Below are 12,626 nucleotides of genomic sequence, written 5' to 3' on the forward strand. Positions count from 1 at the left end.
TAGTTTTTTCATACAAGGTTTTTATTGTGTTTATCTTTAGTATGTATAATCACCTATTGACCTTAAAATGCACAGTTATTTTCTCTTACAATTAATGAGATCACTTTTACTACTTGTGCATACTGTTCTTTGTGCTGTTTTCTGTGAATAAAGACAAGTATTAGTCATATTTTGGTGTTGGATATTTTCAGTCGTTGTAAGTTTTGTAATGTCTTAAGTAAAGTTTACCAGAACTCAAATTAAATCGTTGTCGTACTTTATTGTAAGCACATTTCATCAGTACAACACAAGTAGAGAAAGTGCGTAAGCCTAGAATTGTCGATGGGGTTAGACCCCATTGTCTTTTTAAACATTTTTCTAAACCATTTATGCATCAAAATTGATGAGGATCAATGATTGTTGATTACTGGTTCCCTGATAACGGATGAGTTACATTTTGCAGTTGATTGCTATAGATGCTTATGAATTTTACAGAGAAAGTGAGTGATTTCACCATTTTTTTTACCCAGCTCTTCACACTGTTTCTAACGAAAAAAACAACAACATAAAATTACTCAATATGATGCAGTATCTCGAAAGTAAAAGGTATATAAATAAATCGGTAATTTGAGGATTAACATGTCCTATCTACAAATAGTGGTTAGCGTGTCCGGCTACAGATCGAAACATTCAGGGTTCGAGCGGTGATTACACATAACATTCTTCGAACTTTCAGCTATGGATATGTTATGAAGGTGACATTCAATTCAGTTAAAAGTGTGGAATAAAGCCCTTGTGGCTGACTTCCCTCGCTCTATGGTTTACTATTTTTATGGCTATACCTATAGGGTGTCTAACTTGCCCGTTTAACCCACGTATACATGAGGTGCTGTTCATGTTGGTGATTCAAGTTCTTATTCACATTTACCTGTAGTAACTCGAACACAAAAAGTTGTATATTATATAGACATATGTAGTTACTTTGCAGAAAAACTTTACTGGATAACAGATAAAAGTTTTCTACCGTAATAAGTTCTAACTAACTTGATATTTTAAATGCAGCTAGACAAAAACTAAATATTTCCAAAATTAAACTTAATTCGAGCGAAAAGTAGTTTCATATATAAATGGCTCGTGTGTGTGTTTAAACTGAATTTCAATAATTTTTTGGACATTCTGTACATGAAATCTTAAATTTGAACTTCTTAATCAATGTATAATTGGAGAAAAGTGTTCATGCTATTTGCAGTAAAGTAAAGAAAATATCCCATGAGATCGACTCGCTTTCACAAACAATACTGAAACAAAATCACAGTACTTTGTATGAAAACTCCAAGGAAGACTTCAATCTGTAGTTATTAGTGCATTTATTCTGGAGTTTGAATTATTAGTTTTTGTTATACTCTGATATGATTCGAACTTTTCACCTTAAATTGTAACTTCGTTGTATTATACTGTTATGACATTGTTCTTTCGTTGGGCGAGTAATTTTAAATTATTTGGTGAAAATATTTCGAAGTCCAGTCCATGAAAAGATGACAAATTAGTTTATTTCTTCCTTAACGTTTCCAAACTGCCTTACTTGTAGGCCTAATTTTAAAAATGGCGTTTAAAAGGAAATATTAATGGTATTATGAATCATGTAAAAGTAAAATTACTAGTACAATTTCACAGGTAGTGCTTCCGGAGCTCTGCTCTGGTACTTGAATTTTGAGCTTAATTCAGACACTTCAAAACTAAAAATATGTATATAAAAAATAATTTATCCAGTTTACACATAAGTAAACTCGCAGTGTCAGGTAACACTTTGGCTGTTTATGATCTCCAGTGTCCACTGGTAGAGTTCTTTTAGATCGCTGTCATCTCTCTCTCAGGAGTAGGCATCAGGCACCGTGCAACCACTTCTACTCAAGAGCAAGTATCCGAGCGTTAAATTGGTGAAACTTATGTGTCACGTGGTTAATAAGGTAGACGCATATGGCATTAAACTACTTAATAAAATACATTTTACAATTACACTACCTGTTTAAAACGTACACATTTTAAAAGGCTTATCACTTGCATAATATACAAGGAAACTTTTTTTTTTCAGTTATTCGTGTTTGCAGGACAGGAAGTGTGTAAAGCATTATAAAAGCCAAAATTATTAATACTGCTTGGAGACTGTTGTTTATAAAACTGAAGCTGTTATTTTTCCTCGCTGTATAATTTATAGGAAGTTGAGTTGCGTGCTTTCTCTCGGTAACATATGGTATTCAATTTATTACCACTGTAAGTAGTCTCAGATAATTAGTTCTGCACGTATTTTCTTTATTTAAAATGGACTCACAAAAATAGAAATAAGTTTTTGAACATGAGATTTTTACCTTGGTGATGGCGTACAAGCCTGACAAACTTTGGTAGGGCTCTAGCACTACACCACTAAGTATATTATACGATACAAAAGCAGACACATCTTTGCTTCTAGTTTTTGCAGGCAGTTGAATATCTATGATTGTCGGAAGGACAACAATTGAATAAAATGATGAAATACAGCAAAAATGACATGTTTTCTGCTTATTAACTTTATGATTTTCATTTCTTAAAACGTGTACACTGAGATATTTTCATTAATGAAGATTGATAACTGTTATTAATATTGATTTAATACTACAAATAGAAATAATATTTGACTACACTTAAACGGCTACAGGTTAGAATATTTAGCGTTGTTGATTACCTTAAACATTATGTTGTACCAAGAAAAAGGGGTGATAACACATGAGGATTAAGACCAATTAACAGTGCTTTCTCTTATTTTGTTTTATACTTAATGACAGTAAAGTTATAAGTAACGTATTGAAATGCTAAAAGTGATCTTTACTTTTCGCTACAAATAGTGAAATAATAGGCCAACAGACAGGGTTATTGGCCAGATTTGACTTAACGATGGTAATTTGCAATATGTTACTTTTCTGTTCAAAACAAAAAGACATCATTGTATAGTCAGTTTGTGTACATGTTCCAAATGATATAACAATCTAATATACTATCATTTCTAAATAATTGTATTAATTTTACCCATATCTAAAGAACATCATTAGGGGCAGGTATCAGAAATAACAAAATGTGTTTTCAAATTGTTACCATAAACTAAAGTTACCAGGGAAGTAGAAGAAAATGAAGTCACCATAAGAGAAGTCACCAAATTCCCGCAATGATACCTGAAAAGACAAATAAAGAAATATATAAATTTACTAAAGGACATTCAACAATATGTACGCATATGCAATATAGACTTTTTATGGTCAAAAAATAGTATGTCCTGAATGCTGTTTATTTGTAACACCATATGCTAATATGACATTAAGATATTTTTTTAATGTGTTTGATAACTAAATCAGTAGAATAGTTCTCGTAGAATAAAATACTTTGCTCAACTGCTATAGATATATTAGAAAAAAATATTTAAAACTTTCGAACATCTAAAGTAGCAAATGAATAAAAATTAGAAATATTTTCTACAGTTTCTGTTCTCATTGTTTTACCCTAAAACGCCGCTAAAAGGTGTTTTTTTTTATAAAGAAGTATTTATTTTAAAGTGATATGTTTATTATTCTGATTCTTTTCACGAGACAATGAGAAGCATGTAATATGTAGCATGATATTTTGTATTGAACTTTAATAGAAAGTCAAGGTTATGAAATTATCACTTTGAGATGAACACGATTCACGTGTACTGTTGGCTGTGTTCTAGCACACTTGATTAGGCCACGAACTTCTAAGACTTGTACGGACTTGTGCAAGCTTTCAAGGCCGGTATCGCCTACAAATAACTATGTCACGAAGTAAAAAAAAAAAAGGAAAAGTGGAGGTGAGAATCCACTGTCTCCAGGGTTTACTAGTGACAGTAATCTATGCCCACATTAAGGTTTTTTTTGTATCAGAGAGAAACCAACTGTTAATAATACGAGTATTGTATTAAAAGGAAATTGTTATTAATAAATAGCTCTATGGATTCAAAACAATTCCCTTCAATAGGTACAAGTTGTAAAAATGATATATAGATATAAATACCAGAAGTGATATTTTGGGTTTTCGAGAATAGAAGAAACTGGTTTATGATTTGTTTACACTAATTTATATCTGTCGATAAAGAGATAAACAGATACATAGCTAAATGTGTGTGTGTGTGTGTGTTCAGGATTAACTTTTTGAAACAATGCTCACGTTTTCCCACAAAATAATTTCAAGAAAATATTTCCCGTTTGCCACGATGGCAGATGTTAAAGTTGTCACAAAAGTAAACCATGTCCATAAGTTACACTCGAATAATTCACTTTTTAGGCTGTTTTGTTTTAAAACTTTAATATAAGCGATTTTAAGTATTAAAGAAAAATTTTTTATTTTTTAAGTGACGGTCAAAATAACGACAGAAAAAGCTGGCTTTTTATATTAGAAAAATCTGGCTATATATACAGTAGAAGAAGCTAACTGTATAAGGCAGGAACACATGACTTTATATTGAAGAAGAAGTTGGTTTAACATAGAAGAAAAGCTGGCTTTAAATAACAGAACGGCCAGGTAGTTAGGGCGCTCTATTCGCAACCTGCGGGTTCGAATCCCCCTCACACCAAACATGTTCGCCCTTTCAGCCGTGGGGGCGTTATAAAGTGACGGTCAATCCCACTGTTCGTTGGTAAAAAAGAGTTGGCGGTGGGTGGTGATGACTAGCTGCCTTCCCTCTAGTCTTACACTGCTAAATTATTGACGGCCAGCGCAGATAGCGCGAAATCCATAACAAACACATTAAATGACAGAACAAGCTGGCTTTATGGTAGAAGAAACTAAGTTTATATGGTAGAAAAAGCTGGCTTAAAAGAGAGAAGAAGCTGACTTATGTAGTAGAGGAAATTGGTTTATATGGTAGATGAAACTATCAGTAGATGGCAGAAGAAATCGCGTTTTTGATTACAGAAAATGCCAGCTTTTTATGGTAGAAGAAGCTGTCTCTATATACTTCTATGGTGTAAGAAGCAGACACAGTTTTGTACATTATGTATTTATAAACCAGAGATATTTACATATGTAAAGTCTGTGTTTTGTAAATTATTTTTTATCAAATGTCGACACCCAAGAATAATCACAGCGCAGAATAACATTTTTCTGTTTTCTTGGGTTATTTTTACTTACGTTAATACTTGTAAGTAATGCATACACATATTACTAAATATCCCTTACATGGTCATAGAGTGTATAACTAGGTAGAACAAATCAATGTGCACCTCCTAACGCCTTTCAGCAAGTCTGAAGACTTATAACGTTAAAAATCTGGTATCGATACACGTGGTGGGCACAGCACAGATAACCTATTGTGTAGTTTTGTGTTTAACAACAAACAGACAAAGAACCACCTAACCATAACCATACCACCTTGGCTTGTTGCAGTAACTCGGAATCCCAGCGATGTTGTGTTTTAATTCACATTACATATATGCGCTAGCAGCTTTCTTTCACTGACTGCGTAACTTGCTGGGAGATCGAAAACCAAAACAACCTGTTTACTTGCCGATTTCAAGTGATAATATGTTTATCATAGCGACGTGGTGGTTCAATAGGCGAAGACACCAACGGCTAATCTTTACTTCAGACACACACAAAGCTTGAGATCAGTAAAATCAGACTACTAGCCACCGTAGTGACACCTGCTGGTGAGTTAAATAAGGTGTGAGTCACTCTTAGATACTTCAAGACTTTTGTGGGCAGTGTTCGCTAAGAGAGAGCTCCTACGTATGACTCACCGGCACAGCTGAGAGGAGGATCAGGTGATAGCAGGTCCCAGCTTGTTTGATAACTGCTGACGTGACAGAATTTGCAAGAAAATCGTCAATGTTTAAAAGAAAGACAGTTTTCGGTGAGACTATATATATACAAGTACAACAATTCTTTTTTTCGTAATATTATTTGCTCCAGCAAACCGATTTTCTGTAGCGGTAAAGAAGTTGTAATAGTAAAGGCACCTTGTTTATTACAGTTTAATACAAGTAATCTCATGCAGAACCATAATAACAGAAGTTTTGCGAAAACTGCTCATTCAGTCTTTTAACACAGTCCACTTAACAAAACACAGTTATTAGCCATACATTTTTGTACTATTAAAATACATAATATCGATTATTAACAATACAAAGTTACAGTAAGATTTTCTGAAAGCACTGATCTATTTATGTGGATACAATAATAGTAATCTGAAACCATGTTTAATAAAAGAAATGCCCAAATTTGTTTTAATAACACGACGTAAACGGAAATGCCAAGTGAATTCGAAATGAAAATGTTATATAGGTTTTAGAAGAATAAACAAAAACGACTGGTTGGCAAAGTTCAGTGTTCTGATATCCCCGGTTGTATGGATGACAGACCAGTTCGAACAAGAACTTGTGTGACTAATAGTCCCATTTTCTGTTTCTGAGTATTTTTTTTCCTTTCTCAATTCACAAAGGTGGAAAATATCTTCCTTCTATTACGTCATCTTAAAAACTAGGGGTTGTCAGAATAGTCAATGACATCATGAGACGACTAGGTAATGCAGTTGTAGCCTGTAGTTTCACCACTTACGAGTTTAAATAATCATTTCTGGATTTAGTAATTATTCTCGGTGCCATAATTTGGGTATTACTACTTTAGAATTAAAGATAGAACGTTATTCCTTTTTCGGTTCATTCAATTGCAAACACTATTTAAAGTTTTGTGCAATCTTCTATTCTACTTTCCGTACACACAAAAATTCCACATTTTCGTTCACTGCAGACTCCCCCCTCCCCTCCAGCTGTGCTATTGGTTTCTACAGGTCTGCCAGTAGGCTGGTGGCTCTAACAACGTCCAGACCCATATCCCGGATCCCCTACTGACGAAATGTATTGAATTTATTGTTGATTGTGAATTATTCGCTATCAAACTACAAACGTTGAGTTTGTTAGAGAGATGTAGTAAGAATACAACAAACACTCCGTGACACAAGCAAGTGGGGAGGATTATTAGACGTAATGTTGTTTATTCACCAACATCCGTGTAATATAAACATCTTGTATAATACACAGAAATGAAAAAGAACAGGAAAAGATAAACAGAATTACAATTAGTAAACAACCTTTATAAAGCAACAAACAGGACTTAGTGGACAAATAAAAGGCAATTTTTTTTAACCTAGTCGTTAAAATGGGGCGGAACGGTCCGAATCACATAAGGAAGTTTCACCTCTTCCAAAATTTCAGTCTAGCCACTGTATAATAAAATTTCATTGTTATTAAGTTGAAAGACTATAGAAACTTTTATAGCTCTTATATGCGTGACATTAGAGATGATATTTAAAACATTTGATAAAAACTGTCTAAGTAAGTCATCACTAATTTGTACTTTGATCTCTTTAAATCGGGCCCGGTATGGTCAGGTGGTTAAGGCGCTCAACTCGCAATCCCTGTCCCACCAAACATGCTCGCCCTTTCAGCCGTGGGGGCGTTATAATGTGACGGTCAATCCCACTATTCGTTGGTAAAAGAGTAGCCCAAGAGTTGGCGGTGGGTGGTGATGAATAGCTGCCTTTCTTCTAGTCTTACACTGCTAAATTAGGGACAGCTAGCGCAGATAGCGCTCGTGTAGCTTTGCGCAAAATTCAAAAACAAACATCTTTAAGTTGTATTTTTATTTTCGCAATAACAATTGAGGTCACAAGCTTCGATCAATAATCATACCATCTGAGCACTTTACTAAACTTTGTAATAATAAACAAGTGACATGAGCTAAGAAACATTTATTCTTTCAAAATAAAACTAACGTTTTGGTATTTTTTCATTAAATAATAAAAACTGAAATTGCCCGGATTACAGTAATTTTTCTCACTATAATGCACGCTATCATATGAATCTTCCTGTTTTCGTTATAATATAAAAAACACGAGCTACTTACACGAGTGCGTCATTTGCTAGAAACAAGATTAAGTTTTACTGTTTATTTTATTTAAAAACTTGTTTGGATATCCGCACAAAGCTATACAAGAATTATCTGCAACAACCGTCCTTAATTTTGAACTGATAGACTAGAGGAAAAGCAGCTCCCATCCCAAATTTTGGGTTGCTCTAATCGAATAGTGGAATAGACTCTCATTCTTATAACGCACCCACAGTCCTAAAGTGCGGAGTGCGATTTCCTATATTTGCAGCCATGAACTCTCAGATTCACAGTCTGGTATTTGATTAACTAAAAAAAAAAAATGGAAGTGAAGAAAAAATCACTAACAACGACTGCATCAAATTTTCCTATTCGAAGTTGTTGTTATAGTACTATATTCTAGAATACAGGTGACTTAAAACAAGAAACAGGCTTACGATAGAAATAAGTTCATAAAGATATAATGATATGTTTGGAAGAAATAATCATGTAAAATATAATTAATTTTCAACGTTTCATTGCTATGCATCCTATTATGGGCCCAACATGAATTGCACTTACCAAATTTTATTTTTACTAAGTGCTAATTTAAAACAGCTATGAAGCCCAAGCTATCACTTAAAGTTTTATTGTTTTATTGTTCATTTTTCTTCTCCTTTATATTAGGGTCCATACTAATAAGGGATGCTGTAAATGGTGTTTTTGGCCTCCATTGGGTGTTTAGGTGATTTGGTATGCATATATTGTGATCGTATTGCGATGTAGCTTCTGAATAATGCTTTGATTTTATATTTATTACTTCTTATATTTTTTCAATATGTTTTCACAAAGACCTTTAACAAAGGGAACATGGCCGTGTTTGTGTGATCCTTTTTCTGCTTTCTCTTGGTATTTGTCTTCTTTATTAAGTGTTTAAGGTATCCATTTTTAAAGAGGGTTCAGTCTACTGTAGTAGAAATATTATTCATTCCAAAGATAAAGCAGTTTATGGCGCACGTAGTTTGAACTACTGGGGTGGTTTGATCAATAGTCAAAGTATTTACCAGTATCTATGGGTTTCCTCTAAAGTTCTGATGTGATATTTGAGCTACATATCTTGGTAACCACCACGTCTTGAAATGGGAGTGCATCTTTTTCTATTGTGAATTGTATCACTCGAAGCTGTCTGTTCAGGTGGTTCATTAATTGTGGAATACTGGGTCTCAAAGTAGCTGTTGTCATGGCATTATTTTCGATATGTTCCATGCATAGGTTACTGAGTGTTGGTGATAGCAGTGAACCCATGGCTAGGCTGTATTGATGTAGAAAGTTTTGAGTTTTATATCGTGGATATTGCCGTGCCATTTGGATGCTCCCCTTTGGAATTCTATAATCCTCAAGCTGTTGTCGAAGTATTTTTAGTTTCAAGGGTTCGTACTTTAGTGAATAGGTTGAATTTTAAATTGATCATTTTTGCCTTGTGAGGTTATCGTGATTGCTTTTATAATCTGGTTTTAACGTGTGAGGATGTTTTACCTGATAATGATAATATTATATCTATGCATGGGAAATTTTTGAAGTTAACTATGGGACTGAGAGGGTAGCCTTGCTTATAAATGTTAGGTTGTGTGGGATGATGCTATTATGTAATGTCAGTTGCTTGACTGTTTCTGTCCGTTTTTATGTTTCATTACGAGTTGGTTATTTTTTTTTCTCTCTCTTTGTTAGCTGTTGGGCAACACTTGATATTCGTGTAGTGACCTTGTTCAACTAGAATTTGGAGCTTGATGGTGTATTCTTTGCCCACGATTACAGTGATATTATCTTTGCCTGCTGGTAGAAGTGTTGTGGTACCTTCTTCCCTTAAGTTAATGAGGGAGTTTATTTTCTGTTTCATTGGTATAGCGGGGTTTATTTTTCATGTTTTTTTTTGCATTGCTGTCTTAAATTATTCTGTTTCTGATAGGCTGTAAATTGTGTCTTCTGTGCTTGTTACTGTATCTAAGATTGAGTATTTTTTGTGTGTTATAGCAAAGCCTAGTTCTTTACTTAGTGTAGTTTTTTTTTGTTTTATTAATGTTTTTTTCTTTCACATATGAAGTCTTCTTAACTTGGGAACCGATTATGAGTTTCTTTATGTGAACTTCCTTAGTACGTAATGGCGTAAGTTGGTATGAAATTTGAATAGCTTTGCTTATCTTAAATGAGTCTAGGTTCTATACTGTTTTTTCTATCTTCAAGTATAAAGCATTAATATTATTCCGTGTCTCTTTTTTATATTTCTATGGTAATATCTGATCCTATCTTGAAGCACGGTTTTATGAAGCTTCTGGGTTAATACAATTGAAACTGAGGTGCTTTTTACGTAATGTTACTTAAGTCTTTTAGGAATTGCATTATGCTGTCTACGTTTGTTGAGAATAGTCAGATTGTTGTCGATTTTAACTAATTTACAGGTAAGTGTTTATAATTCCTTAAATTCCTTATAGATTTTGAGGCCGTACCAGGTCATTTAAATACTTATGGTAAGGTTGTGGCGATCTGTTATCAATTATTGTCATGGTTAATAGTTCTATAAGATTATCTAAGTAAAATTGTTAATTAGTAACAACTCTTTAGTTTAAAAAAATCAACTAGAATTTGCTCTTTCTTGTGAAGACGTGCTTTACAAGCTTTTAAACTAATCCGACAGTCAATTTCTTAATATTTTTACATAAAAATCGTACGAATATAAAAATAGTTGTAAGAAATTCGAAACCTTTTATAATTTACTGCTGCACGTTTCCCGTTGGAAATACCAATCATGAAAGTGTAGTTTCCTGAATATTGAGTTGTATAAAACTACGCGTATGTGGTTTCTAGAATTATCGAGTCTGTTGCAATGAGATTTTTATGGAAAGATGAAACAAGTTTTCTGTCCGCTAGTAGGTCAGCGGTAAGCTACGGTTTGGTTTGTGTTAATCACAATGGGTTGGCTATCTGAGATCTGCCTACCATGGATATGTAAACCCAATTTTTAGCATTACCGCCGAGTGACCTGGGAATTCTAGTTGATTGATACAAGTCTGACTAACCTACTGTTTAACTATATTCGATCTTTCATAAACATGACTTGTTTCATCTTTCCATAAAAATCTCATTGCAACTTTCTGTCCGCTAGTAGGTCAGCGGTAAGCTACGGTTTGGTTTGTGTTAATCACAATGGGTTGGCTATCTGAGATCTGCCTACCATGGATATGTAAACCCAATTTTTAGCATTACCGCCGAGTGACCTGGGAATTCTAGTTGATTGATACAAGTCTGACTAACCTACTGTTTAACTATATTCGATCTTTCATAAACATGACTTGTTTCATCTTTCCATAAAAATCTCATTGCAACTTGCTGTCCGCTAGTAGGTCAGCGGTAAGCGGTAAACTCACAACGCTAAAATTCGAAGTTCGATTCTTTGTGATGAACAAAGTGCAGATAGCCTATTGTGTAGCTAGCTAAAATAAACAATACGCCTTGCTTAGCCTCCTCCTGTTAGATATAAGATTATACCGAACTTTTTATAGTTGTGATAAACAGTATCTGTATGCTTTATTTATTTGAGGTTATGTGACACGTAAGGGCCCCCCAGTGGCACAGCGTTATGTCTGCGGACTTATACTGCTAGAAACCGGGTTTCGATACCCGTGGTGGGCAGAGCACAGATAGCCCTTTGTGTAGCTTTGTGCTTAATAAACAACAACAACGACACGTAAGGGAAAAGCTCCACAAGTCCCGAGACAGTCAGGATTTTTTACAATAAAGAAGAAAAATAATTAATTTTCGTTTCATTACAAACGTCCATAATAAGACATGTATGTTAAATACAAATATTTAAATATTCGCAGAAAGAAAAACTTAGCCAAAATCTTAGAGATTTAAATCGATTCTAGCCATTATCTAAATATGAAAAATACTTTTTATACGTTCTTTAGTCTGCACGGCACAAAGAAGCTGAGGATGTAAATTACTATGAAATTTTCAGTTGATGGTAATGCTCAAAGAATCGAATCCTTCAGAAAATCATTGATAATCATAAAACACTTTAATTTTATCTACTTGGTTTGTTGTCTCAATAAATTGGATGTAGATGTTGTATGAACAAGTCATTAAAGTATTGTTTAATGATTCTTAAAACACAGTTTACGTAAATTTTGAAGAAAATGTTATTACATGTTGTTACTATCAGATCATTGAATAATTATACTGGTCAACAAAGGTTTGGTTTCTTTAACGAAAATACATTATCTTCGTAGATTTCAGTGCGCTGATTACGAAAATGTCTTTGAAATTTTTTTTACCTCGTCAAATTTCTGAGAAAAATGCTAATTTGCTAAAAGGTGTTTGATTAAAATGTACTGTTTCAAATAACGGCGATAGGTAAGCACCAGGAAAAACAAACAAACCATATGTGTAACACTTTCATGTATTTTCTGTAAGTTTGTGAAACATCTAGATTGCTCTATTCGTCCCATTGTTCCCGGTTCCGTAAATTTCTGGAATGTATTTGAGATTATGTAAAGAGCATGAAATGCGCGCTCTAGTTTAGAAAGTGAGTTCTGAGTGAAATAGGCTATTGGAGCAATTTAAGCAAGTGATTCAAAGTGTTATAGGCTATTCAGCTGTGGAATGTAAAAGAGTGTTGAGTTATCAAGAGTATAGTGAAGTACTTTATATTGAAGCTTAGTTTAGTACCAACTCTATTAAGAGCA

The 12,626-nt window shown here is 33.8% G+C and overlaps 1 long non-coding RNA gene across 1 annotated transcript in view; it reads right to left on the reverse strand.

Annotated features, from left to right (window-relative positions):
* Nucleotides 1-2,817: 2,817 nt before the first annotated feature.
* Nucleotides 2,818-12,626, reverse strand: part of LOC111087624 — a 27,760-nt gene continuing 17,951 nt past the window's right edge. Inside the window, exon 2 of the long non-coding RNA XR_002612287.1 lies at nucleotides 2,818-3,182. This is a non-coding gene — a long non-coding RNA (uncharacterized LOC111087624). The remainder of the gene's footprint in view (nucleotides 3,183-12,626) is intronic.

This window comes from Limulus polyphemus, unplaced genomic scaffold (genome assembly GCF_000517525.1).
Source record: "Limulus polyphemus unplaced genomic scaffold, Limulus_polyphemus-2.1.2 Scaffold73, whole genome shotgun sequence".
Classification (NCBI taxonomy): domain Eukaryota; kingdom Metazoa; phylum Arthropoda; class Merostomata; order Xiphosura; family Limulidae; genus Limulus; species Limulus polyphemus.